This window comes from Panthera uncia, chromosome D2, assembly GCF_023721935.1.
Source record: "Panthera uncia isolate 11264 chromosome D2, Puncia_PCG_1.0, whole genome shotgun sequence".
In the NCBI taxonomy this organism is placed as follows: Eukaryota; Metazoa; Chordata; class Mammalia; order Carnivora; family Felidae; genus Panthera; species Panthera uncia.
Genome location: NC_064818.1, coordinates 4,549,263 through 4,572,075, shown reverse-complemented (window position 1 = coordinate 4,572,075; position 22,813 = coordinate 4,549,263). Strand labels below are relative to the sequence as shown.

The window sequence follows — 22,813 nt, the reverse complement described above, 5'->3', positions numbered from 1 at the left end:
GTGAAGGGGCGTCTCTCAGATTGTGACTGTTCCTGGGGTCCAGGAAGCAAGCTTTTTCACTCTCTTTCTAAACCCTTCCTATGCAGTGGGTCCCCAGCTTCTTTCCAGGGAAGCCTCCTTTTCGCCACAGAAGAGATGGTCATAAAGATGTTAGTAAAAATGAATAAGCCAGTCCAGTCGCTGAATGTTTGTGAACCTTGCTTTTCTCAGCAACAACAACAGTAAAGTTTGTCTTGTAGAAGGGACCTACCTCATCTTCTCTGATCTCAGAGCTGATACAGGCTCAAGTTGCCCGTGCAAACCTGTGTCCTTTCTTCCAAAGATAATAAGTAACAGACCCTCGCAGTGTCAGCTGGAAGGAGGAGAAAAGCGGCTGTCTGCCTTTGTGTTCCCCGGGGAGGGGGAGTTATTGTGAGTAAGCAGACAGGCTGTGTGCGGCCGCCCCGCTCACAATGGCGCATGCCAGTGACAAGAGACACAGCATCGGGGCTGTGGCTCCTGAGTGGCTGCAACTATCGATACAAGTTGTGTTGTTATTAGGACTTCAGTCAGGTCGTCGCATTCCAAATGGTAATGAGTCCCATACAAGCGTGGCCGGCGTGCACCCCTTGCCCCAACTGCACAGGATGTGAGAGCAAGGCACGCGTTGGAAAGCAAGTCCCTGTCCTTTCGATGGCTTCTATGGTCTTCTTTCTTAGGTTAGCCTGACACTGGACTAGAGTCATTGGAGGGAAAAGCAACCTTTAGTCTTAATTGCTGATGGGCAGCGAGCATCGTAACATCCACAGATGAGGTTGATGGGGAATGTCTTTCATTCCGTGTGCAGAGCTTTGCAGTCTAGTGTGTTTAAATTCTGTGCATGTGTGGGTGTGCCTGTGTGTGCGCGGGCGTGCGCGCACGTGCGTGTGTTTGTGGGTACGTGTGTGTACACATGTGTGTGCGTGTGTGTCTTCGGGGGTGTGCGTGCACCTGTGTGCGTGTGTGGGCGTGTGTCCATGTGCATATGTGTGTGTGTATGTGCATCTGTGTGCAGGCGTGTGTGCATGTGCATGTGTGTGCACGTGTGTACAGGTGTGTGGGTGCATGTGCGGGCATGTGTGGGCATGTGTGTGTGTGTGTGTGTGTGTGTGTGTGTGTGTGTATACACTTGCACCTGTACAAAACAGAAAGGCAGTGAGATTAGAGTTTTAAACTAGCAGGAAATTTAAATGCACCCTAATCAACAATTCCATTTTACAGTTATAGAAATTGAGACATAGTATTAAGGGTTCGTGTGTTGGTGTCAGAAAAGAACAAAAGTCCAAATTCTGTTGTTTTTTCATTCCCGTGTGTTGATCTAGATTTCAAATTACGTGAAAGTTTACGAAACAAATTTTTTAAACGCAATAATAATGGGAAAACTTGTTCATATGCATAAAATAGCTTGAATTATACTCTGAATCATCAAGACATGTATTGGATTTTAATACGGTGTTAATGTGAAATGTATTTTGTGGGATTTAAAATTGTGATCTTTTAAAAATTTCTCTCAACTGATGAGAATTTTAATCAACTAGAACACCTTCAGTGAGTTCCTTCGTTAACAGAAAACTCTGAAATTTAGTTCTGTTTTAACTCCATTTATACAGGGAAACCAGAGTGAGGTACTATGCCATAACCTGCTTAACTTAGTCATTTTTACTCTTCATCTGAGGAAGAAGAAAGCAAGTTTATTTGTTTATCAAACAAATCAGTCCAGAGTTTTTGAATGGATAAAATTCTTTAGATGATTCATCTCTCCCTTTACTGGTATGGACATAAATGGTGCTGTTTTCCACGAGCAGGAAAGTTTTTCTGTAACGTTTCTAGCAAATTCTATGTGTAGAAGACTTCCTATTACCAGTGAAGCATTAACCGCAAGCTGGAGACGGACAAAGGTAAAGAAGGATGTCTTGCCAGAGGCTAATATGAAAGTGCAGGGTCCCAGGTAGCCTGTGAAAAGCAGAGTCAGGTAAAAGGAAGAGACTTCCTATCAGCCTCCGAGTATTTAAAAGTTTATTGTACGGGTGATGACAACTGTTAAGAAGAAGAAGACTTAAATCTTCAGTTCTGCAACTTCAACATGATAATTGGGCACTAGCTTAAAGTAGATTCTTGGGCTCTATCTCAGAGACTCTTGCATTCTGGGTGAAGGACAAAAATCCGCAGTTTTAACAAGGAGCCGTGGGATGCTGATACAGGTAATCTGGGGCCACACTCAACAAACTTCAAGTGATAGCATGAGGAATTTAGGTTATTTAGAAGAAAAAAATTGCACTCCAACTTGTACCAGAACGAATTCCCATGTGAAAAGTGGAGTTATAAAATTCGAGCAGTATTTTATAATAATCGTAATAAGCTCCTTCTCATACAGATGCTGTCCTACACAAATAATCTGAGGAAATCTGTAAACTATAATCAAAATTTAGATATCCATGGCATATGTTTACATATGAGAGGTGCTGCACTACAAAAGCCTCTCTTGCTCTTTTTTAAGCCCGTTTCCTAAACTTAATCACACCATCTGTTATTGCTTCAGCAGAGCTCTTATTTATATGTCATCGAGTCTATGGTCAGCAACACCACTTAAAGAAACAATAGAGTGGGGCGCCTGGGTGGCGCAGTCGGTTAAGCGTCCGACTTCAGCCAGGTCACGATCTCGCGGTCCGTGAGTTCGAGCCCCGCGTCAGGCTCTGGGCTGATGGCTCGGAGCCTGGAGCCTGTTTCCGATTCTGTGTCTCCCTCTCTCTCTGCCCCTCCCCGGTTCATGCTCTGTCTCTCTCTGTCCCAAAAATAAATAAAAAAACGTTGAAAAAAAAATTTAAAAAAAACAAAAAAAAAAAAAAAAAGAAAAGAAACAATAGAGTAATAGAAAAGTTTTAGCTGTTTGGGTTGATGTGCAAGGGCCATTATCAAAAGCCCAGAATGCCTACCAAGAAATCCCTTTACCTGTGAAGGAGGTTGGCCGGGCCTTTGGGGGATTTCTACCAGGATATTTTACCGTTATCATTGCTGTCGCTTTGACGATATTATTGCTTGAAAAGTCTCCTCCATGACTAGGAAGACCTATTTGTATTTGATTAGTTTATCTCCTCTATGATTACAAGTCCTCTTAATTACAGAAGCTGGTGGAGAGGTATCCAACTTAACTATTTCATGCCTGTTTATATAATTATTTACAATCATTTGATTACCACTTTTGGACAAGGACAAAGTGACAATAGATAGGACAAAGAGTTTTCTGAATAATTCCAAAAGAAATTTAATGTTTTCTCATTATGCTGTGGGGTTCCATTCGCACCGTGGGATGAACGAACCATCTTCTGTCTCCGTATCTGCTTCTGATAAGCAGTTGGCTTCTGCTGCACAAAGTCACAGAAATGGAGATGGTTTCCACCACGAATTCGTGATCGCCAGCCTCAAAAAGCCCTTCGTCATGACCAGCGTATTGTACCGTATTATCTCTTACACACCCACCGATGACCATTGCAAACATCGTCTCCTTCTAACCAGCTCCCTCTCTTTCCCCTCACTGAGGTCCGAGCCCCAATGTCATGACTCACTTAATGAAAAAACAGAAGCCATGTATTAGAAACTTAACAAAGCATAGAAATATTCCTACATCTGCCCCCATACTGTCATGTTCCTTTTTATTACAATATAAAGGCTTTCCTTCTTCCTCTAAAGGCTAATCCTTCCACATACACACTGAATTCCTTCCTATCCCAGCTCTTAAGGTATCTTACACAGTCATGCCTTACTTTCTTTATTTTGTATCTACTGCGAACAAGACAATGTTTTAGATTCTAGAGATCTGTAGGCAGATTAGACAAAGATCCCTGCCTTTTAAAAAGTCCTATTCTAGTGAAATATTTTTGTTTACATTATAGATAATCCCTTCTTTTATTTATGCATGCACCCTCTCCTCTCATGTGGATTTGTCCTATTGTTTTTTCTCATTAAGAAAAGCAAAACCAGGGGCGCCTGGCTGGCTCAGTCGGTTGAGCGTCCAACTTCAGCTGAGGTCTTGATCTCACGGTTCCTGAGTTCAAGCCCTACGTCGGGCTCTGTGCTGACAGCTCAGAGCCTGGAGCCTGTTTCGGATTCTGTGTCTCCTTCTCTCTCTGCCCCTCCCCCACTCGTGTGCATGCTCTCTTTCCAAAATAAACATTAAAAAAAAAAAAAGAAGAGAAAACCCAAACCAAATAAAAATCTCACCTCTGCAGATATGGCCCTGCCTCACTCCTCCTTCCACAGCCACATTTCCTGAACGAACTGCTTCTACCCTCTTTCATCGACTCGTCCACCTTCTATTTGCTCCCTATTCACTAAACTCCCATTTCCGCCCCCATCATTTCACATGACCGGGTTTTTTTTTTTTTTTTTAATTTATTCATGTATTTTGAGAGGGAGGGTGAAGGAGAGGGAGAGAGAATCCCAAGCAGGTTCTGTGCTTTCAGCACAGAGGCCAATGCAGGGCTCTGTGTCATCAACCGTGAGGTCATGATCCAAGCTGAAATCAAGAGTCGGATGCTCAACCGCCTGGCCCCCCCCAGGCCCCGCATGCGTGGTTTTTCTTGAAGGCAGTAATGGCTCTAATGTTGTTGGGTTCCACGGACACCTTCCAGTCTTTGTTTTCCTTACTTCTCAATAGCACTTGCCTCTGTCAGCTACTCCCTGAAACACTCATTATCCGTTGGCTTCTTTGATCATCGTCTCCGGGTTTCCTTTCTAGGCACTTACGTTCTTTCTCTTTTTTTGGGCACATGTCCTTCTGCCCGGTCATTATGTTGGAATCCTTTGTGGTTCACTTTGGCCTCAGGGCTCTTCTCCTTTGACTTTATCACCGCTTCTAGGAGTCTCATTCAGATCGTTAGTTTTAAATGCCACCTTTACACCGGTGCCTTGCACACTTCTGTCTAGTTCCTTCTGAGCTCTGTCTATATTTATATATCTCTATCAACCCATCCACGTATAGATTTTGATAGGTATATATGTATGTCTTCTCCAACTGAACATGTCTCAGTCTGAAACTCATAACTCTTAGGACGTCCTTAATCGTGTTTTTCCTCCATTGTTCTCTGCCTTCCCCAAGTCAGCACACTGGCATCACCCAGCACACCTCCCTCTGCCTCACCCCCACATGGAATGCATCGCCAGGCCCTATTATTTGACCTCCTAAATATTTCTAGATCCATCTACCTGGCCTCTTCTCCACCATCGCCCTGGTCAAGGTGTCCTTTCTCACCTGGGACTTTATAATAGCCTTCGGAATGGATCACCAGTCTCTCCCCTCGTCTCCCTCCACTCTGTTCTCGCTCTGAAGCAAGAATGCTCCTTTGAAAGGAAAAGCTGGTCGCACCACCTTCTTATTAAAAATCATCCGTTACCCTCTCCTGGCCTGCAAGGCTGCCCCTCGGCCTTGGGTGGGCTCCACTCCCTTGTTCTCCCCTCCAGCTGGGCCGCCTCCTTCTCCTCCCTCCGTCCCTCACCAGTTCTTACTTCTTTCTGCCCCGGGCCTTTGCCGATGCTATTTCCACACCACCTGGAATCCCTGTCTCTCCCCGCTTAGCGTGATGAGCTCCTCTTGGTTTCCCACATATTAGCTCAATGTTCACTTCTTCAGGGAAGCTTTCCGCATGCCTGAGTTAGGTCAGATCCCTTTTTATTGTTGCATGTGTTTTTCTTCTGTGAGTACTTGTCATGGTAGGTCTAGTCACGTGATTGTGGGGTTCATGTCTCTCACTAAGTCATAAGCTCTGTAAAGTCAAGAACTATGCATGTTTTGCTCGCCAGTTGTCAGCAGTGGCTCGTACACCCTTGACACTTTGAATATATATAAAATAATTGTCACGCTCGTGAAGTGCGCAAGATAATTGGCCAGCAAAGTAGGATACCAAAATATGCCCAGTGTTCTAGGAACTCAAAGTTCAGTGGCTTGAACACGTGCCAGAGGATTGCTATGGTTTGTGTTAGGAGATGACTCAGGACAATCCTGTAACCTCCACATACATCCCCTGCCCGACACAGACCATTTGAAAATTTCTATTTTCCATTCTTCGAATTATAGCCTACATTTAGATATATAAGTGTAATATATAAAAATGTAAAAGTCTATAGCTATGTATGTTTCTATAAATATAGATTATAGCCTATGTTTATAGTCTATAGTCTAGTATTTTCAAAAACATTGTGGGGTTTACAGGTGTCAAATACGTTTTTCAAGATGAATCTTAGTGGTGGCACCTGGGTGGCTCAGTCGGTTGAGCGACCGCCTTCAGCTCAGGTCATGATCTCACGGTTTGTGAGTTCAAGTCCCGTGTCGGGCTCTGTGCTGACAGCTCAGAGCCTGGAGCCTGCTTCGAATTCTGTCTCCCTCTCTCTCTGCCTCTTTCCCACTTATACTCTGTCTCTCTCAAAAATAAACTAAAATATTTAATAGAAACAAAAGATGATTCTTAGGGGAAGTCTGTGACATTTCCCAAGGTAAACGTGGAGTTGTTGGAGAAAGTGCCCCCAGGGCTCCGAAGGGTCCAGATATACAATAACTGCTCTACTCAGTTCGTTTCTTTAGATCCTCATCATTTAAAATTTTCCCTCCATATTGTTGGAATGATAAATTCTTCCTGGACTAAAGAGCTGCCTTGATAAGTCTTGCCACACCCCAATATGGTATGTGATATACTTATAAATGTCTGACGTATGTGTATCTATTTAATAATTATGTGGGAGAACTATGTGATAGGGTCTGGTAAATGCCTGAGGTTAACCACGAAGTAGGGAACCCTGAACTACAATTTCTAGCTGAAATCTCAATACTGTGTTTGCTTTTGGGGATAAGAACAGCATGTACAAGACGTTCTTACTATTCTGTAGAGTTAAGCGTGTATACATAGTAATCACAAAACAAGCCACTTGCCAAGCCACACTTGCTGTGTGCCATGGGGGCTTGGGTTAGAGAGTGCTCACAGCTACCTGTCAAAGATCCAGTAAAAGCAGAGGAATTGATTTTAATATTGAATATTTGCCATGATTTGTAAAAAAGTAGAACTTTTTTTCTGCCACTGAACCAACATAAACTCCTTGCAGGCAAAAACAAACACGCATGTGCACTTCTACTAGATCAAAGTAACCGATGATGACGTTTTTGTATATTTCTTTACCAAAAGGGGTAATAGAGAATATATTGTTTTATTACCTGGAAGCATAGAGTGAAATGTTGTCCAGGTCAGTTCTTCTAGAATACGCTCTTCAGTGGCTATACCCCTTTGGCAGACGAGCCGTGAGTTATTTAAATAATCATATAACGACGGGCACTGGGTGCTATTGTCAATGATAACTGATAAACTACGAGTCAAAAATTTGGGGGACCACGGCAGGGGGGAAAGGCAGGGATGTTCACAATGTTTGCGCCGTGCTGCAAAGCACGAGCTGAGCTGGGAAACATAGGTAACTGTATCTTGGCCCACTTTGCAAAGGAAAATGAAACACCATGGCGCAGAGCAAAAGCCAGGTGAGTCAGACTGGATTCAATATGGGTTGAATACCGTGTGTCAGCAGATGCCCCAGCTACAAGGAGGCTGTGCAGGAGTAGTAATTAACAACGGTAGTTGTACATTCAGACTCTACGGATACAACCTCTAACTTTGTCACTCTGTCACTTGATCCAGGGCAAATCATTTCATTCTTGTGAGTGTCAGCTTCCTCGGATACAAAATGGGAATAATTACACCTGTAGCTAGAAAGGTTTTTGCAAACATGGGGATGCTGTCTCTTAGCATGGTGCGTTGAACATAGTAAATGCTCAGCAAATACTGTCTCTTGGTATTGTAATTTTGAGAGCCTTTGAAAAAATGTAAAACCAAAGTTTCGAAGTGCAAATGGAAAAATCCTGGTAAACGTAGGTCTGTACAGACTTCCAGGAAGGGGGTAGCTTTTGTATGTTTGGACACTTAAGATGACTATTTTTTTTTTTTTTCCCACTTACTGTGGCTCCTTTCCTCCAAGGGCTGTTAAAGTCCTCTCTACTGTCTTTGCTTATCCACACACTCAGAGGCTGTGAATTGTTAGGCAGCGCCCACTCCACCCTCCACAAGCATTTAATGAAAATCGAAAACACATAGCACTTGGCTGGCCATCCCGTATTTCTTTCAAGGACAAACAAATGAAGAGAGATTTGGCCAAATGGCAACACTTTAAAAAAAAATAAATTATCCATGTTTTTCTTTTTTGAGATTTTTTTCCCCCTCATGAGAAAGGTATATATGCTTTGTGAATATATGAATATATGTTGAACATTTGTGTGTGTGTGTGTGATTGAGAGATAATTGACATTGTGCATTAGTTTTAGGTGCACAGCATTTATGACTTGACAAATGTATGTATTGCAAAATGACCACCATAATAAGTCTAGTTAACATCCGTCACCACACATAATTACAGGTTTTTTCTTGTGACGAAAACTTTTAGGATCTGCCCTCTCAGCAACTTTCAAATATGCAATTCAGTACTATCACCTATAGTCACCATGCTGTACATTACGTCTCCAGGACTTAGTCATATATAATTGGAAGTGTCACCAAAAGGTGCAAAAGGCAATGTGTGTACTTGACCCCAAATCTATCTTTGGAAATACCTGTACTTCAATTAAAAACGTACTTTTACTCTCCTAAAGTTAACACCATAAGGGATAAGTCTACATGAAGAGCAGAACAATGGAATGTTCAAAGTCCTGCTGTATTTTCTTTAGTTTTTTTTTTTTTTTTTAATCTTTCTTTATTTTTGAGAGAGAGAGGAAGAGAGAGACAGAGCAGGAGCTGGGGAAGGGCAGAGAGAGAGGGAGGCACAGAATCCAAAATAGGTTCTAGGCTCTGAGCTGTCAGCACAGAGCCCAGCACAGGGCTGAAACTCACGAATTGCAAGATCATGACCGAAGCCGAGGTCGGATGCTTAACCAACTGAGTCACCCAGGCACCCTCAAAGTCCTGCTGTATTGAAGGCATATTCAATCTAGCGAAAGATACACACACACACACGCCTAATTATTGCATAAGGAATTTCTACAAGAACTTACAGTTCAGAGGCGACTCAAGGTATAAATCACGGTGTGTGTTAGCATAGCCCTACTTCTGACCTAATATAAATTCCTGCTAAGGAATATTGGCAATGTAATTGGAGATAGAAGCAGACCCTTTTAGTGCAAAAAGCACTGGCTGTTTCTGTCCCTAGTAGCTTGGATATTCCTTAGCGTCTCTGAACTTCAACGTTCTCATCTGTAGAAAGGAAATAATATAAGTTAGATTTCGAGGTTTTGTTTTGTTTGAGAATTAAACAATGTGAATGGAACCCCTGGAATAGTTCCCTACATACTACTAATACTACATTCTTATCCATTTCTGCTTAATCACACCATCAAGGCTAATCCTAGGGCTAGTATTTATAGCAGTGATTTGCCTGCCTTGCCCCTTTTGGGGCCCTTGACTTAAGGTGAGCCCGTGAGACCAATGCGTAATTGGAACACAGACACTCTTCAGTGTCTCGTGTGGGGCCCTTCACCTGGGGGAGCACAGATCATGCAGGGTGAGGTTACACCATGTTCAAGTACAGGAAGTCGGCCTGTGGAAGGGAAAGAAGGAAGGGTTGTCCCGGGAGAAGCTGAGATGAGGAGAAACCATGAGGCTCTTGACAGCCTGAGGAGCAGACAGGTTCCTCAAGTTACTGTTCATGCCATGGCCGCTGGTGAACTTGAGCTCTGTGCTTACGGGGTGTTGCTCGTGTTTCCATGCAGGTGTTACTGTATCACCCCCACTCAGCAAAGAGTGATGAATAAGGCAGATGTGGTCCTCATGGAACCTACGGAGATAACCTGTGTTTTAGTAACATCTCTTTCCTGATGACATCTTACATGTTTCTTAAACCAAAAAGCTTATTTTATTTTAGAGAGAGAGAGAGCGAGCAAGCTTGCACACGCAGGGGAGGAGCAGAGAGAGAGAGAGAGAATCTGAAGCAGGGTCCATGCCCAGTGCAGAACCCATTGTGGGGCTCGATCCCAAGACCCTATCATGACTGGAGCCAAAATCAAGAGTTAGAAGCTTAACTGACTGAGCCACTGACTCCTAAACAAAAATGATTAAAACCCAGGTTAACTTTACAAAGTAGGTGATATCTGTCTCATCCTCATAGAAGTTCATACTGAGGGCCTCATCATTTAGCATCTAAATGTGGACTTCTCAGTGTTTCTTTTCAGTGACGCACCTCTAGGAAATCTTTCTGGGTCTTTCTGGACACTGGCATTTCCTGTCCTTGGTGGTCCCTTACGTTTCCCTACCAGCTCTTCCCCTGACCCCTCACAATCCTTTGTGGTACATTCATGGGTTAGAGTCGAGATAGAATTCGTATAAAAATACATACATTACTTCTCTGGTCAGCCCTATAAGTCACTATGAATATTCCCTGTGGTTCAAAGAGGGAATGAAAAGGCCGGAGAGTTCAAGAAAAGCATTGGGATCTAGAGTTTGTGGCCTGATATTACAGCCAGTGGCCACAGATGGCTGTTCAATATTAAATTTAATTAAAAGTAAATACAGTTATGGGGCCCCTGGGTGGCTCACTAGGTTATCTGGATTTTGGCTCAGGCCGTGATCTCACAGTTCATGAGATCGAGCCCCACATCAGGCTCTTTGCTGGTGGCATGGAGCCTGCTTGGGATTCTCTCTCTCCCTATCTCTCTGCCCCTCCCTCACTCGAGCTTTCTTTCTCTCTAAAAAATAAATAAACGTTAAAAAAATGGTAAGTATAGTCGGCAAATAATTTCTTCAGTCACACCAATTGCGCTTTATGTGCTTAGTACCACATATGGCCAACGGCTACCATATAGGACAGTGTAGAGCAGAGAACATTTCTCTCACTATAACATGTCCTATCAGAGAGTGCTGCTACGGCGCAAATACTATAAACACACCCTTCCTTTGCACTTGTGCTCTGATTCATTTGAAGAATATTACAACACTGTCAGAAAATGGAGTATCAAAATATCATTATAATTACAGATAAAGGTGGAACTGGAGGACATGGGTTAGGTCCATGGTTAAGCACGCTCATCTATCCAGAGTTATCCATACAAATATGGCTGAGCCAGACTGAGGTGGCTTTCCCTGTGTGGTGGAGAGATCCTACCATGGAAGAACAGCTGAGACCTGACAAAAGGCAAATCCAATAAGGAAGAAAGGTCAGTGGAATTCATCAATGGCTAGTTCACTCCCCTTCGCTAGAGTAGTTTAGTCTTTGGCCTTCTTTTTGTGGAAGAAAATAGGCATACAGAGATTATCTCCCTTAAGTAGAAAATAAAAATAATGTCTCTAGCCTTTCCTAATCTACTATGAAGTGTAAGGTCCCATGGGGTGCCTGGGTGGCTCAGTCGGGTGAGCGTCCAACTTTAGCTCAGGTCGTGATCTCACGGTTCGTGGGTTCGAGCCTTGCATCGGGCTCTGTGCTGACAGCTCAGAACCTGGAGCCTGCTTCAGATTCTGTCTCTCTCTCTCTCTCTCAGCCCCTCCCTTGCTCGCGCTGTGTCTCTCTCTGTCTCTCAAAAGTAAATAAGAAAAAAAAAAAAAAAACAACAACAACTGAATTGTAAGGTCCCTGGGTCTCTAGGATCAGAGTTTCCCATGCTTTGTGTCTTGAGATCATTATCCCCTTAGTTCTCAGAGTAGAACATGAAGAATCCACGCCTCCTTGCTGATTGTTAATTGCTGTCTCTATGTAAACTATCTCTCTCTCTCTCTCTCTCTCTCTCTCTCTCTCTCCCTCCCTCCCCATCCATCCATCCATCCATCCATCCATCCTATCCTAAAATAGGTTCTTTCCCTAAAAGGGATTCTGCCTTTCTCCTAAAACAACTGGCTCAAATTTGCTTCCTTTCAAGAACAATTTCTCTCACTTTTCTACATTATCATTGTTATTAACTGAATGCTACTAATGTACTAAATATTTAATTACTCTATGAGATAGGTGCCCATGTTACTGAGGAAAAAAATAATTTCTCTCCCCCAAATCCAATCATTTTTAACTACTTCCCCCAAGATCATGTAGCTAGTTAGGGGCAGTGTTTACTATGTGAAAATCTGTGCTCTTGACTACTTAGGTGTATGCTCTACCATGAGACTCTATACTAGGGGGAAGCAAACTGTATTGTGTTTATTTGCATCTCTGTTATCCTACATAGGATTTGGGACATAGTAACTGCTCTATAAATATTTGTTGCTAAGTTATGAAAAACTCCTAGCGTTGTAAACATGTCTGTAATGTATTGAAAACAAGTGATAAAAATGAAGAAATAACTCTACTAATCAGTAAGACACAATGCTTTAGCCAGATAAGAAGAAGTTAAACACATGTCACACAGATATGTGAAATCTGTTCATGGTTTCTTATTTTCCAAGTCATTTTACAGGCAGAGTAACTTTGGAGAAAGAACATTCAAATTGAAATGGTCCACTTAGTTTTAGTTTACATTATGGAAAATGAATCAGATGAAATCAGCAATTGTCTGTTTTCACTGAGTAATGAGAAAGAGCAGTCCTTCTTCTAAGTCGTAAACAATGAAAAGTTGCTAATTAAAACTGTTAAAAAATCCCCAACTCTCCTCATTTAGCAGTTGGACATGTTTTCTACACCTTGTTTCATTACATGGAACGCGGCAGCATTATGTCCTTAGAGCCGGTATGTCAAGATGCCTCTGACTGAGATGCCAGCTGCCCTTATAACACTGTCCCTAGTGTGTTCATTCATTTTTAAGCTCAGACATATTTTTCTAGCAGAGATAAAGAATGAAAGAAAGAGAAAGAAAGAAATAGAAAGAAATAAAAAAGAAAATCATTAGCACATTATGATAAAGACAAACTCAAGACTAAAAACAGTATTTTTTTTAAACTTGACCATAAAACACATTTTTCCAAGGAGGAAAAATCCCCAACTAAGGGGATAAGTGTTTTAAAAGTCATTTCTTTTAGATGAGAATTCAGGGAGATTGTTATAATTGTTTTTGTGTATTTTTCTCATGTTTTCATTCTTAGTGTTTTTTTAAAAAAATGCTGATCTCTGTATGTATTTATCCATTTATTCAACCAAGAGTGATCGAATATCTTCTGTATATCCATCACTGACTATGAAAAAGGAAAAGGTGCAGTATTAAACAAGGAAGACAAAGCTTCTTCCTAAGGGAGCTCACATCTGATGGGGTGAAGTAGACAGTAATAATAGAAATACATTACATATCTAGATAGGTGGGTAGGTAGGTAGGTAGAATGATAGATATGTAAGAAGAGCCAGGAAAAAAATCAAACAGAATTTTGAGTTAGAAATGCTTTAGATAGAACGGTCACAAACTTCGCTCTCAAATGGTGAAACTTAGGTTGAGATGTAAAGTATAAGAAGGGCTCAGTCTTACAATAGCTGGTAGAAGAACACTGTAGGCAGAGGGAGTAGCGAGTTCAAAGGACTTGATGTAGGAAAGACCTGGGTGTGTGGGGAATGGATAAGGCCCATGTGTGGTTAAGGAGAAAGTTCAGAGTTCATATCAAGTGGGAGCCAGATCTTGCAGGATTTTATAGGCTATGGTGAAGTGTTTTGATTTAAGAGTTTTGAGAAGCCCCTGGGGGATTTCAGTAGAGGAGTGACATGACAGACTATACATTCTTTTTATTTTTTTTAATTTAAAAAAAAAATTTTTTTTTCAACGTTTTTTATTTTTATTTTTGGGACAGAGAGAGACAGAGCATGAACGGGGGAGGGGCAGAGAGAGAGGGAGACACAGAATCGGAAACAGGCTCCAGGCTCCGAGCCATCAGCGCAGAGCCCGACGCGGGGCTCGAACTCACGGACCGCGAGATCGTGACCTGGCTGGAGTCGGACGCTCAACCGACTGCGCCACCCAGGCGCCCCCAGACTATGCATTCTTAAAAAAAACAAACAAACAAAAGCATGATATCAATTTGGTAGCTGTAGAGAGAACAGGTTTTTCGGGGAGACTATGTCATCGTCCAGGCCACCAGTGATGATGGCGTGGGCCAGTGAGGAGGGTGGCAAAGCCAGTGAGTGGATTCAAGAAAATCTTATAAGAACTGGCCGTGTTTGCCAATGGACTGGACACGGTCCAGGGAGAGAGCTGCACGTGGGAAGGGACTGGGGCTGGCATGGCATTTACCCAGGTGGGGGAGCCGGAGGAGGTGCCTCTCCTTGCACAGGTGTTTGAGCAACCCCTGCTGTTTTCTTCCATGACAGATGAGGTCACAGGCCTTGGCTTTGTCTTCATTTTGCTTCTGAAGAACCTTTGACTTTGGCAAAACAATTTATTTGGTTCCTGGTGTCCCTACCTGTAAATTATAATATGTGGCCAGAATGATTATTAACAGCCTACATTTAATAATTTCATTGTTTTGCCTTAAACCTCTCCTTGCCTCCACTGTACAGGCATGGCTTCTTCCTATGTCTTCCTCACCTCCATAATCTCTGGATCTTTCTTGTATTTCTAGCTTCACCTTCTCACCCTCTCTGCCTCCTGACAGGGAGACTTCTTCCAGCCCTCGTTCTCACCAACCTCCTTCTGCTGGGTGCGTGCACCTGCTGCTTTTCCTTCTCAGAAAGCTGAACTTGCCCTCCTTGGACTCGTGGACTTTCATCCATTTTCAGACCGTGGATTAAATGGTCACCTCCTCAGGGAAACATCGTTGCCTTGCCTGGATCAAACGGGCCTTTCTTCTGTTCTCGTAGCCCTGTGTTCCACCCCAGCGTTACAAACTTCACGTTTGTTCGTGTGGTTGTTTTACTAACTCGGTTTCCTCCGTGAGGACAGGAGTTCCGCCTTTCTTCCTCAGTATTATAGCCTCTGCACTTAGGTAGGTCCCAACCTTGTGATGATGTTATCAGGTGAATGAATTGTTGAATGAAAAGCTGAGTGAGGGGGCTGCATCCCATTGCCGTTCACGGTGTTCTGAGCACCGAAAACACTACTTCCAAGCCACAAAGCGATTCTTTTAAATGCATGTGATTTTTGTCGCTGTGCCGTTTTTCAGATGCAGTTCGTCTGACCTGGAATGCTCTGTGCTGGTAAAAGTTCTCTCCCCGGCTTCTTTAAAGTGGTCATCTTCACCACTAACAGCGTTCAGAGCCTTTTTCAGGGATTTGAATGACGTCATTATTCTGGGATGAATTGCGTTTCCCAGAAAATCATGTGTTGAAGTCCTAACACTGGTATCTGTGAATGTGGCCTTAGTAGGAAACAAATTCGTACAGATTTTTTTATTAACTCGTTTTATTTTTTTAAATTCACATCCAAATTAGTTAGCATCTAGTGCAACAGTGATTTCAGGAGATTCCTTAGTGCCCCTCCCCCATTTAGCCCACCCCCCCTCCCACAAGCCCTCCCGTAACCCTCAGTTTGTTCTCCATGTTTATGAGTCTCTTCTGTTTTGTCCTCCTCCCCGTTTTTATATTATTTCTGTTTCCCTTCCCTTATGTTCATCTGTTTTGTCTCTTAAAGTCCTCATAGGAGCGAAGTCATATGATTTTTGTCTTTTTCTGACTAATTTCGCTTCGCATAATACCCTCCAGTTCCATCCACGTAGTTGCAAATGGCAAGATTTCATTCTTTTTGATTGCCGGGTGATACTCCATTGTATGTGTGTATATATATATATATATATATATATATATATATATACACACACACACACCCCATCTTCTTTATCCATTCATCCGTCGAGGGACATTCGGGCTCTTTCCACACTTTGGCTATTGTCGATCGTGCTGCTCTAAACATGGGGGTGCACGTGTCCCTTCGAAACAGCACACCTGTATCCCGTGGAGAGATGCCTAGTAGTGCAATTGCTGGGTCGTAGGGGAGTTCTGTTTTTAGTTTTTTGAGGGCCCTCCAGACTGTTTTCCAGAGGGGCTGCAGCAGTTTGTGTTCCAATAAATTCTTACCGATTTAATCAAGCTAAGATGAGATCATCAGATTGGCTTTACTCCAATATGACTGGTACCTTTGTAAAATGAGAGAGATTTGGACACCGGCAAAGACATGTGAAGATGGAAGCAGAGGGGGTAGCGTAATCATCTTCAGGAAGGGCCAGCCCGCCCCCTGAAGTTAGGGAGGGAGGCCCGGAACAGAGCCTCCTTTGGAGCGTTCAGAAGGAACCGACTCTGATCTTGGACCTTGAACATACATTTGCATTGTTTTGAGCTACTTTGTGGTGCTTTTTTACGGCATCCTAGGAGACCAATGCGGTCATCGTGCAATTGCTTTTGGTCTCTGCTCGCATATCTTCTATCCCCAGCGAAAGTCTTCATCCACTCTGTGTCATACGTAACGCAGTGTACGTACCTATACGATCCTGACATACATGATTTGCTCTGTGTTGGACGTTCAGTATAATGGACTTATATTTTCTTAAGGCTTAAAAAAGTCTCTACCTTGGTTAATCCCTCTTCTCCAACCTGGTAAGATGTGATTTCTTCATTTAAACAGAGTAATTGAAGTTTTGTTTATTGTGGAATCTGGCATGAATTTGAGGTATTTAAAGAGTAAATTAATAAAAATGACTCAAGAAGTTAGCAAAACATCAGCAGTTGTATTCTCCTGAGATATTTAAAGAGGTCTTATTTAAATACGTAAGAATTGGTCTGAGGTAACAACTGTGTGAGTGATGGTGACAGTTGGAATCTGTTCAGTTTTTGGTCTAATGGTCCAAAATTCTCTCTTAAATGTTTTCTGTAGAATTTTCAAATATATATATTATATTGTCACATATTATGCAACTGGCTTTTTTCAATAAATATTTTTTGAGGTCTAATCACTCTGAGATAGAGAAATCTAGTTTACTTCTATAATCGTAATGTGCTATTACTTAGAAAATTTTATTTACGCTCTTCCCCTACTGATGATATTTAGGTTATTTCCAGTATTTTACTGTTAAAAACATTGCTGCAGTAAATGCTTTCCATAGGTTACAAACTAAGAAGCAGAACTTCTGGCCCAGAGGGAATATGTATTTTCAGTCATACTAGATTCTGACTAATTGTCCACCTTTTTCTAACAAATTGCATTCCCACCCACCTAAGTCCCCTTCGCCCCATATTCTCCTCTACCTTTGCTATTAATCAGACTCACTAATCGTAATAGTCTTATGAGCGTGTGAAGTGATATCTCACTGTGCATGTATATGAATACATGCTTTAGCATATTTTGGGAATTCACCTTTGTCTTCTGCATATCTGGTAAATGTGGGCTCCTGACCAAGAGCTTACCTCTTACACTTTATCTTTAAATGTGTCTTTCAAGTTAAATGAACATGAAATTATGTACCTTTTCTTAAAGGTTGAGAGTTTCGCATCTTGTTTCAGAAATTCTTTCTTATTTAAGGTGATAAGGTTATTTTCTGTGTTTTCCCCTAACTTCCTGGAGTTCACATTCTTGCCATTGAAGAAAGAGTAGCCATAAACATAGGATTTTTTTTTCTCACTAAGTCTCAGCCCATTTTTTACATTTCTTCTCAAAATTTTGTCTACAATCTAAATCTTATAAATACACTTCATTTGTTTCAGTCAAAAAATGGATAAATGTTGAGGAGAGAGGAAGATGGTGGACCCTAGCCTCATCTTGTCCCATTAACACAAGTAGATAACTATCAAATTATCCTAAATACCCTGGAAATTGACCCCAAAAGTGGCAGAACAAACTCCACAAGTAAAGGGAGAGAAGAGGTGACATTGGAGAATGTAGGAAATGTGAGACATGATTCAGGGGAGAAGGGATCACAGGTGTTGGAGAGGGGAGAGAGAAGGGCATGAGGGAGAGAGGAGCACACAGGGGGATGTACACAGAGTACATTTCCCCATAGCCATTGGCTTGGAAAGCAAGAGGGGATGAATTTCATGAGTTCTTGCAACCGTTGGAGAGTAAAGCCTGGAGTTATATTATTTTTTAATTATTATTTTTTTAAAGCCTGGAGTTTTAAAGGTCAGTGGGCTTGGCTGGTGTAACACCCAGAGGGCAGTGCACTGCTCCTGGAGAGAAGGCAGGCAAACAACCTGGGGCACACAGTAGAAACAGAGATCTGAAGAAAACCTAGGGCACACAGGGGAGAGAGGATTCTCCCTTCTCAGAAGGCATCCCTGTGAGGCAGTATTCATGGAGACATCTCTCCAGAACAAAGGAGCTGGCTAGCAGCAATTCCCTCCCCCACTCCTCAGCATAAACACAGGGCCACCTATAGGAAGCAATGCAGTGCCAACACGGGTGGCCTAACTTGCTTACACCAAGCCCCAGCCCCCTGTGCTCTGGTGGAACTGCACTTCTCAATTAAACTTGCCTCAGTTCTAGTGCCACAGGCCCTCCCCAAGAAGACCAGCACAAACCCCTGCCCACACCATGTCCCTCAAACAGAGAGTTCTGCAGGGCCTCAGTTCTGGTGGAGGTGGTGTCAGGTCTCATTTCATGAGCAGACTAGAGCACACCTAGTTAAAACTTGCCACATTCAGGCCAGGGACCAAACACTGCCCACAGCAGGCAAGGAGAGCCTCTGCAGACCACCTGCCTGGAGGACAGAGCAGCCAAAACACAAGAGCAGAGTTCTTGCAGCACACACTGGAGAGCACCAGTCCTGGGGACTACATCACCTTTTTTTTCATAAGGCCATTATTTTTAGGATCAGGAGACATAACTGGCTTTTCTAACACACAGAAGGCAAAGACTTAGACAATGAAGAAACAGAGAAATTTATCCCAAATAAAAGAATAGGATAAGGCCATGACCAGAGGTCTAAGTGAAACAGATATAAGTTACATGCCTGATAGAGACTTTAAAGCAACAATCATAAAGACACTCACTGAGCATTGGAAAAGAATGGAAGACATCAGGGAGACCCTTACCACAAAGATAAAGGGGTTAAAAAATAATCAGAGATGAAGAATGCAATAAACAACTTTGGAAACAGGCTTGATGCAATGAACAGTGGACTGGAAGAAGCAGAGGTATGAATTAGTGACCTAGAAGACAAAACAATGGAAAATAATAATGCTAAACAAAAGAGAGAAAGAACTATGCAGCACAAGAATAGACTTAGGGAACTCAGTGACTCCATCAAATGGAAAACATTTGTATTTTAGGAGTCCAAGAAGAAGAAGAAGAAGGAGAAGGAGGAGGAGGAGAAGGGGGGGAGGAGGACGGAGAAAAAGGGGCAGAAAATTTATTTGAAGAAATAACAGCCCAAAACTAACCTAATCTGAGAAAAGAAACAGACATCCAGATCCAGGAGGCACAGAGAGCTCCCGTAAAAATCAACAAAAGCAGACCCAACACCAAGACATATTGTAATTAAATTTGCAAAATAAAGTGATAAAGAAAAAATTTTTTAAAGAAACAAAAGAAGTCATTAACTTGCAAGGGAAAACCCATAAGGCTAGCTGGAGATTTTTCAAAAGAATCTTGGCAAGCCAGAAGGGATTGGCAGGATACATTCAATGTGTTGAATGGGAAAAATCTGCCACCAAGAATATTCTGTCCAGCAAGGCTGTCATTCAGAATAGGAGAGATGAAGAGCTTCCCAGACAAGCAAAAACCAAACAAATTCATGACCACTAAACCAGCCCTGCAGGAAAGATTAAAGGGGACACGTTAAGTGGAAAGGAGAGACCAATAATGACAGAAAAGGCAGGAAACACAAAAGCAGTAACAATGAATATTTCTGCAAAAATCAGTCAAGGAATTCACACACAAAAAAGGATATGAAATATAAAAGCATATGCTGAAAACGTGGGGAGGAGAGGAGAAAACAATGGGTTCAAATTTGAATGATGATCAACTTAAATAGACTATTTGCAGAAGATGTTATATACAAACCTATTGGTAACCATATATTGAAAAAAACATTAATAAACATGCAAAGAATAAAGGGAAAGAAACCCAAATATGTCACTAAAGCAAATCAGCAAAACATGAAAGAAAGACAAGAAAGGATCAGAGACAATCTCCAGAAACAATGACGAAACAAGTAATAAAGTGGCAATAAATACATATCTTATCTAATTATTTTGAATTTAAATGGATTAAGCACTCCAATCAAAAGACACAGGGTGTCAGAAAACAAGGCCTACTTATGCTACCTTCAAGAGACTCATTTTAGACCTGAAGAAACCTGCAGATTGAAAGTGAGGGGATGGAGAACATCTATCATGCAAATGGATTTCAGAAGAAAGCCAGTGTAGCAATACTTGTATTAGAAAATAGACTTTAATGAAGATTGCAACAAGAGACAAAGAAGGGAACTATATAATAATAAAGGGGACAATCCAACAAGAAGATATAACAATTATAAATATTTATGTATCCCAAATGGGGGCATCAAAATAAATAAAAAGTTAATAACAAACATAAAGAAACTCACTGATAATAACACAATAAGTAGAGGACTTTAACACCCAATTTACATCAATGGAAAGATCATCTAAACAGAAAAGCAACAAGGAAACGATGACTGTGGATGACACACTGGACCAGATGGACTTTACAGATATATTCAGAACATTCCATCCTAAAACAGAAAAATACACATTCCTCTCAAGTGGACATGGAACATTCTCTAGTATAGATCACACATTAGGTCACAAAACAGGCCTCAACAAATATAAAAAACACTGAAGTCATATCATGAACCTTTTCTGACTGCAACACTATGAAACTAAAAGGCAAACACATTAAAAAGTCTAGAAAGACCACACATACTTGGAGGTTAAACAACATGCTACTAAATGATGAATGGATCAACCACGAAACCGAGGAAGAAATTTTAAAAAGTGCATGGAAACAAATGAAAATGAAAACACAAAAGTCCAAAGCCTTTGGGATGCAGCAAAAGTGGTCCTAAGAGGAAAGTATACAGCAATACAGGTGTACCTCAAGAAGCAAGAAAAATCTCAAATAACCTAACCTTACACCTAAAGGAGCTAGAAAAAGAACAAATAAAACCCCAAACCAACAGAAGGAGTGAAAGATAAAAGCAGAAATAAATGATATAGAAACCAAAATAATAATAGAACAGATCAATGAAACCGGAAGCTGGTTCTTTGAAAAAAATTAATAAAATTCACGTACCTAGGCCAGGCTTACCAAAAAGAGAAAGGACTCAAATAAATAAAATCATAAATGAGAGAAGAGAAATAACAAGCAACATAACAGGAATACAAAGAATTAGATTATTATGAAAACCTATATAGCAACTCACTGGACAACCAGGTAAAAATGGATAAATTCCTAGAAACACATAAACTGCCAACATTGAAACAGGAAGCAATAGAAAACTTGGACAGACCAAAAACCAGCAATGAAGTAGAATCCGTAATCAAAAAACTTCCAAAAAACAAAAGTCCAGGACCAGACGGCTTAACAGGTGAATTCTATACAACATTTATTTTATTTTTTAAAGTTTATTTGTTAATTTTTAGAGAGAGAGAGAAGGTGAGAGTGCATGAGGGGCAGAAAGAGAGGAGAGCAAGAATCCCAAGCAAGCTGCACACTGCCAGTGGAGAGCCTGGTGCAGGGCTTGAACTCACAAGCTGTGAGATCATGACTTGAGCTGAAATCAGATGTCTAACTCACTGAGTCACCCAGGCGCCCCCTACCCAACATTTAAAGAAGAGTTAATACCTATTCTTGTCAAACTATTCCAAAAAATAGAAAAGGCAGGAAAGTTTCCAAATTTATTCTGTGAGGCCAGCATCAATCACCCTGATAGCAAAACCAGATAAAGACTCCACTAAAAAAGAGAACTACAGGCCAATATCCCTGATAAACACTGATGAAAAAATCCCCAATGAAATATTAGCAAAACAAATCCAACAATACATTAAAAAAATAATTCACCATGATCAAGTGGGATTTATGCCTGGGTTGAAATATGATTCAGTATTCACAAATAGGTCAATGTGATACACCATATTAATAAAAGAAAGGATAAGAACCATATGATCATTTCAAGAGATGGAGAAAATGCCTTCGACAAAGCACAACATCCATTCATGATAAAAACCCTCAAAAAAGAAGGTTTAGATGGAACAGACCTCGACATAATAAAGGCCATATGTGAAACATCCACAGCTAATATCATTCTCAATGAGGAAAAACTGACAGCTTCTCCACAGTCAGGAATGGGACAGCGATGTCCCCTCTGACCACTTTCAGTCAACACCGTGCTGGAAGTCCTAGCCACGGCAATTAGACAACAAAAGAAATGAAAGGGATCCAAATCAGCAAGAAAGGAGTGAAATGATCACTATTTGCAGATGGCATGATACTTATGTACAGAAAGCCCTAAAGACTCCCCCCAAAACCTGCTAGAACTGATCAACGAATTCAGTAAAGTCACAGGATACAAAAATCAATGTAGAGAAATCTGTTGCATTGTAATACACCAGTAATGAAGCAGCAGAAAGAGGAATTAGGGAATCAATCCCATTTACAACACCAAAAACACCTAAGATACCTAGGAATAAACCCAGCCAAAGAGGTGAAAACCTGTATGCTGAAAAGTATAAAACACTGATGAAAGAAATTGAAGACGCTAACAAATGGAAACTCATTCCATGCCCATGGAATGGAAGAACAAATATTGCCGAAGTATCTACACTACCCAAAGCAATCTACGGATTCGATGCAATCCCTATCAAAATGCCAACAGCGTTTTTTTCACAGAGCTAGAATAAACAATCCTAAAATTCATATGGGACCACAAAAGACCCTGAA

The 22,813-nt window shown here is 41.5% G+C and overlaps 1 long non-coding RNA gene across 1 annotated transcript in view; it reads left to right on the top strand.

The window, feature by feature from the left end:
- The window catches only part of LOC125932572 (uncharacterized), a 189,328-nt gene that overhangs the window by 104,838 nt on the left and 61,677 nt on the right, over positions 1-22,813 (top strand). The window lies entirely within an intron of this gene.